General features: G+C 31.6%; 1 protein-coding gene across 5 annotated transcripts in view; it reads left to right on the top strand.

Annotated features, from left to right (window-relative positions):
• Positions 1-6,000, top strand: part of LOC111638843 (diacylglycerol kinase epsilon-like) — a 48,256-nt gene that overhangs the window by 4,482 nt on the left and 37,774 nt on the right. The window contains exon 2 of one of the 5 annotated variants that reach the window (XM_023384618.1): positions 819-910. The exons of the other annotated variants lie outside the window; for them this stretch is intronic. The gene's annotated coding sequence lies outside the window, so the exon portion shown is untranslated. The remainder of the gene's footprint in view (positions 1-818; positions 911-6,000) is intronic. 5 annotated transcript variants of the gene reach the window in all.

Raw genomic sequence — 6,000 nt, 5'->3', positions numbered from 1 at the left:
ATATAATTATTTATATTCTTATGTTTATATTCTTCTTAATATATTCTTATTATTTTAATATTCTTTATTTTTATTTATAAATGTATATATTTATCTTGTAGCATTTATAGTATTTTCCAAATTTTTTATGTGCCTGTCTGCACTGTATTCCCTATTTATTGTTTTGGATTTAATGTCAGTTGTTAAGTTAAATGTTGTCTTTTTAATAACTATGTTTTTACCTTTATTCTCAAAATATTATATTATCATTAATGCTTTTCTGTACCTTGTTTCTTAACAAGAACTTAGTAGCAACAGACAATTACTAGACAGTAATGTCCTTTGATGACAGGTGGATTTTTATCTTTAATTAGTGTAGCATGTCTGAATAGTAACTTTATGCTACATATTAAAGCTTTTTTCAGTTCAATTCAGTTAACAATGTGTTTTGGCTACTTAATTCATCTAGCATAAATTTTAATGTAACATCAGCTACACATAAATTAACATTAGTGTTTCAATGGCCAACTTTATAGGTTGCAGGACCGAGATTATATTAGATAGTAATTTCAGTTGTTTGTCATTAAAATCTATGTCTAATTTTAAATCTATCAGACTTTTTTGAATAGCATCATTAAGAAATGAAAATTGTTCTAGCATTCTTTATAGGATGTTCCATCAAGTCTTACAATCTAAAATTAAAGAAAATTCTTTACTTGTGGTCTCTTTCACATATTTCTGTAGGTCATCATCATTTTTTGTCGGGGATTTTCTAAAAAGTCTTCCTACTTTTTGTATTTTTGTTATTAAAAAATATAATTCTGAATTTTGTAAAACAGGTTTGGTATCAAATAAATCTTGGTGTTCTTCAAAAGTTTCTCCATAATTTTTGACATCGTCATTTTCCATATCTGAATTATCAGAATCAGTAGTAAGTAGTAAATTAGCATCATATTGATTTTCATACTGTTTGTTTATTGTGTTTATATTATATAGAACTTTTATAACTGTTAATTGTAGTCCATGTGTGAGGCATAACTGGTGATTTTTATTAATTTATTTTATCATTTTCTTCATTATGGCAGCTCTGCCCGATGTTATACAGATATTAAATTGTTTTAATTTATTTTCAATTAATTCTGTGCATACCTCAGCAGGCTCAGATCCATGAATATGACTCGATCCAAGATTACAAAATTTACCATCATTTCCATGAGCATTAATATTCATAGTTTTAATTGCAGATGTGTTCTTACATCACACATTTTTCCTGTGCATGTACTGTACATGCATACATATGAATGCACACATGATTATTACAGTATAAATAAATAATAAATGAACGTTTTTTAATATATATTCTGGTATTGAAAAAAAAAGAAAAATCTGGAAATTAAAATGTTTTCATTAGGATAACACAATTGTAATCAGATTTTTCAGTTTTGCAATAAAAGAAATTAAGTAAAACATTCTTATTGAAAAACAATCATTTTAAAACAACAACTTAAGTTATTACAGTAGAGTCCCGAAAACGCGGCCTAATGTGGACCGAAGGGTGGCTGAGTTTGTGAAAATGCCGGGTTATTGGGAATGGGGTTAAAAAAAATAAGTATGAGTGTTTTCTCAGAAAATATTGTACTGTACTTGTATGTATTGTTTCCTTGAGAATACATAACATACAAATCATTCAGTAGACAGAATTTCTGTCTACTGAATGATTTGTATGTTTGAACAGTGAAGCCATCTACAACCTTATTACTCATATTTGAAGTTCAAAGTGTCCACTACTCATGCAGTGTCCACCAGTGCGTTTACTACCGGTGCATTTACCTTAATTTGTTGTTAATCTGCTAATTTCTATTTAAGTGGTTGCTAAATTTAAGTCATTTGTGATGTAATTAACAAATTATTTATGTTTAAATAACAAAAATTGTTAGACTTATTATAAGGACCTTGAATAAGTTCTCGCTGTTTTCCAACAGATGGCGTTACCAGAACCACGTGTGTTTATTTTTAGATGATGACACATCTGTAAGGAAGTACAATAAGCGACCTTGAAATTCAGTATACGTCATTTCACCGAAGTATAAACAACTTATTTTTTCATTATGTTAAACATGTCTACTTTTGTGCCAAAAAAAGAGTATTTGCGGGGAATTTTATTGCACTATTTTATTCAAAAAAAATCTGCAGCTGAAGCACACAGAATTCTTGTTGAGACTTACAGCGACCATGCTCTGTCAGAAACAACATGCAGAGATTGGTTTAGACGCTTCAAAAATAATGATTTTGATGTTGAAGATAAAGAACGATCTGGTGCACTAAAAAAGTTTGAAGACAAGGAATTAGAGGCATTACTCCACGAAGACTCATGTCAGACGCTAGCTGAACTTGCAGAATCATTAGGAGTTGATCACACAACAGTTTCGAAACGTTTAAAAGGATTAGGAATGATTCAAAAACAAGGACATTGGGTGCCGTACGAGTTGAAGCCGAGAGATGTCGAACGGCGTCTTTTCACATATGAACAGCTGCTTCAACAGCAGAAAAGGAAAGGTTTTCTGCATCGTATAGTGACAGGTGACGAAAAATGGATACACTACGATAACCCTAAGCGTAGAAAATCGTGGGGTAAGCCCGGTCATGCATCAACATCGTCAGCAAGGCCGAATATCCATGGTTCGAAGCTTCTGCTCTGCATTTGGTGGGATCAGCTAGGTGTAGTTTATTACGAGCTGCTCAAACCAAACGAAACTATCACGGGAGATCGCTATCGACTACAATTGATGCGTTTGAGCCAAGCATTGAAGGAAAAACGGCCGCTATATGAGCAGAGACACGACAAAGTGATTTTGCAACATGACAATGCTCGGCCACATGTTGCACAACCGGTGAAAACGTACTTGGAAACGCTTAAATGGGAAGTCCTACCCCACCCGCCATATTCACCAGACATCGCCCCTTCCGATTATCACTTGTTCCGATCGATGTCACATGGCCTGGCTGAGCAGCACTTTCGTTCTTATGAAGATGCCAAAAAATGGGTTGATTCTTGGATAGCCTCAAAAAACGTGTCGTTTTTCCGACATGGAATTCAAATGCTGCCAGAACGATGGGAGAAAGTAGTGGCTAGTGATGGACAATACTTTCAGTGACGTGTTTATTACGACTTTTTTTAAATAAAGTGTTAATTTTCACAAAAAACAGCGAGAACTTATTCAAGGTCCTTATATATATGTTTCACTCTTATGATCTGACTCATTTTTGTTTTCTTCTTGAATGTCAGTTTCCATCTCAGAAGAAAAGTTTTTCACCATTATCTCAAGATGTATCACCACAAAATGTAAGAAAATAACAAAAATGTCTCAGATGAGTCAACAGAATAGTTGATATTGTTTTATATAAGTGCTGAAAAGGAGATTAATGTGTAAGAAGGAATTAAACTTTTGTTGAAATTACAAGCTTTTTCAAATCTTGAAACTTTTTGAGAAAAAGTTTATATTAAAAGTGGCAAATCAAATACAGAAATTGATGTAACATTATAATTTGCAGAAAAAGTTAGAGATTAGAAGATATGGAAAGAAGGAATAATGTTGTAATCTCAGGCTTAGAGGATAATGATAAAATTGATGATTGTTTAGTTAATGTTCAAAAACTTTTTAACAATAATTTAAATGTTATGGATGTGAATATTAAGTGTGCTTCTAGAATTGGAAAATTTAAACTGAATAAAAAAACTGGTCACTTGTGAGTTGTTTAATTTTGAAGATAAATTAAAAGTATATAAAAANGAATAATGTTGTAATCTCAGGCTTAGAGGATAATGATAAAATTGATGATTGTTTAGTTAATGTTCAAAAACTTTTTAACAATAATTTAAATGTTATGGATGTGAATATTAAGTGTGCTTCTAGAATTGGAAAATTTAAACTGAATAAAAAAACTGGTCACTTGTGAGTTGTTTAATTTTGAAGATAAATTAAAAGTATATAAAAATGTTAGTAATTTAAAAGGTTTAAATATATTCATTAATGATGAGTATTTGATAAATACCAAGCTATCAGAAACAAATTAAGACTCTATGGTAATGTGTTAAAAAATAGCCAAAAATCTTAAATTGTGATACAACAGATTAATTATAGATGATAAGATATTTGCTTGTAATTACAAAGGTGAAATTTTCTGGATAAATGGAGAACAATCTTTTTTAGGAATATAATTTATAATGGTAAACATGTTAGCATAAAAGACAAGGATGATCAGTATGAAGTCTTGTATTTGGATAAAGATGATAATACAAAACTTCTTTTCTATAATATTGAAGATTTAAATAATAAATACTGTTTCCCTAATTTCTGGAATTTGATATATAAAATGTATGTATTCTTTCTGATGGAAACATGCATACATCTTCAGTAATTGAATCAGTTCCCTGATGGTTATAAAATTTGTCATTATATGTCTCATAGCTATGAGGGACCTGGAAGACCCAGATTTATGCAGTCTAAGGTTAAATCCATATTTCAGATACTGATTTTTCAATCAGATACTGAGGAGTTAAACACAGATGAATGTTATGCTTTGTATAAAAATTATTTAAAGAGTAAACTATTATGTCAAAAGAAAACACAGTCTTACTTTTGGAACTTAAATAAAAGCTTGATGAGATCCAATAACTCTAAAATATTTTGGCAAATTATTACTGTATTTTTGTGAATTGACTGGCATGCCAGGTCTATTCAAGGGAGACCATGAAATCAAATATTTCCATATGGTAAAAACCAGAATGCTGGTTTATCCCGGGAAATGCAGACATGCCAGTTTAAGTGAGGTTTAATCCCTCTCTAGAGAGCGCATTAAAAAAACAAAGTTATGTCACATAAACACTAACAAGTTTTTATTCTAAAACTGTGAAACTGTCAGCATTACATCAAAAACTACAATTATATGTTTAATTTCTTCATTTTGTTTTCTTTTTAATGTCATAAAATACTCATGGAATTTTGAAAGTACTTTTTTTGTGTGTATTTTATTGTTATTTGATTCAAAAACTCAAAAATAAACATATTAAATGGGGGGATTAGGGCAGTTTTGTTACTAGTTTGAACATAATGTTCTGTGCCATTGCAGGTTTCTTGGGCTATATACAATAATTTTTATTTATTTTCGGGTTGTATAGGGGCAGCCTGTGAGGAATATTTAAAGTAATGCGGATTGGCAACACCATCTTTTTTCCGGTGGGTGAGAGGTCACCCAGGTGAAGGAAAAGGGTCCTCCATTAGTTTTTGTGTGTTAAGATGTTTGGAGTGACTGTGTGGAGTGGTGGAAGCGATACTTACATGGACCTGTATTTCCATCTAGAAGTGAAAGAATCTGTTTGCATCAGCTGAAATATTTACCGGATGATTAGAGTGTTTTGTTGGTAAAAACCAATTGTCAGTAGTGGACATTGCCTGACAATTAGTTTTATTTTGTGAGACCCATGTGTCTAGATTCTACTGAAAGGACCTGTACTATAGCAAACTCGTTGTACGGATGAACCTGGAGAGTCCGTGGATTTTTGTATGTGCGACCTGGTGAACAAATTTGTAAATTTTTGTATATATTTATTTTACTTGTACATAAACTTATTGTTAAGCCATTTTCCCTTGTCTTCCTTCTCACATGGTAATTCATCCCCTTTCACAATAGTCTTAGTATCGATTATTGTGATTTTCCACAGTTCAAACTAGTAACAAAACTGCACTAACATATTTTTCTGAAAGTGTAATGCTGTCTCAATCATTGCGTTGCCTATATTGCAAAGTATCCTATGCAATTTGGGCTACAATGATTGAGGCAGGGTTACACTTTTTGAAAAATCTGGAGTTTATGCTATTAATTTACAAAATCAGCTAACTGGATCAAAACTATTATATATAGATGCCATTGCCAGAATGCTCTGTATCTGTCTAGCAGAGCATTATGAAGATATTATAATGCTCTGCTAGACAGGAGGTGCACAACAAGAGCTAACCAAAA

Source organism: Centruroides sculpturatus, unplaced genomic scaffold, assembly GCF_000671375.1.
Source record: "Centruroides sculpturatus isolate CEXI.00-Female unplaced genomic scaffold, Cexi_2.0 scaffold90, whole genome shotgun sequence".
Classification (NCBI taxonomy): Eukaryota; Metazoa; Arthropoda; class Arachnida; order Scorpiones; family Buthidae; genus Centruroides; species Centruroides sculpturatus.
The sequence above is the reverse complement of the archived record's forward strand: the minus strand, read 5'-3'. Positions and strand labels throughout refer to the sequence as shown.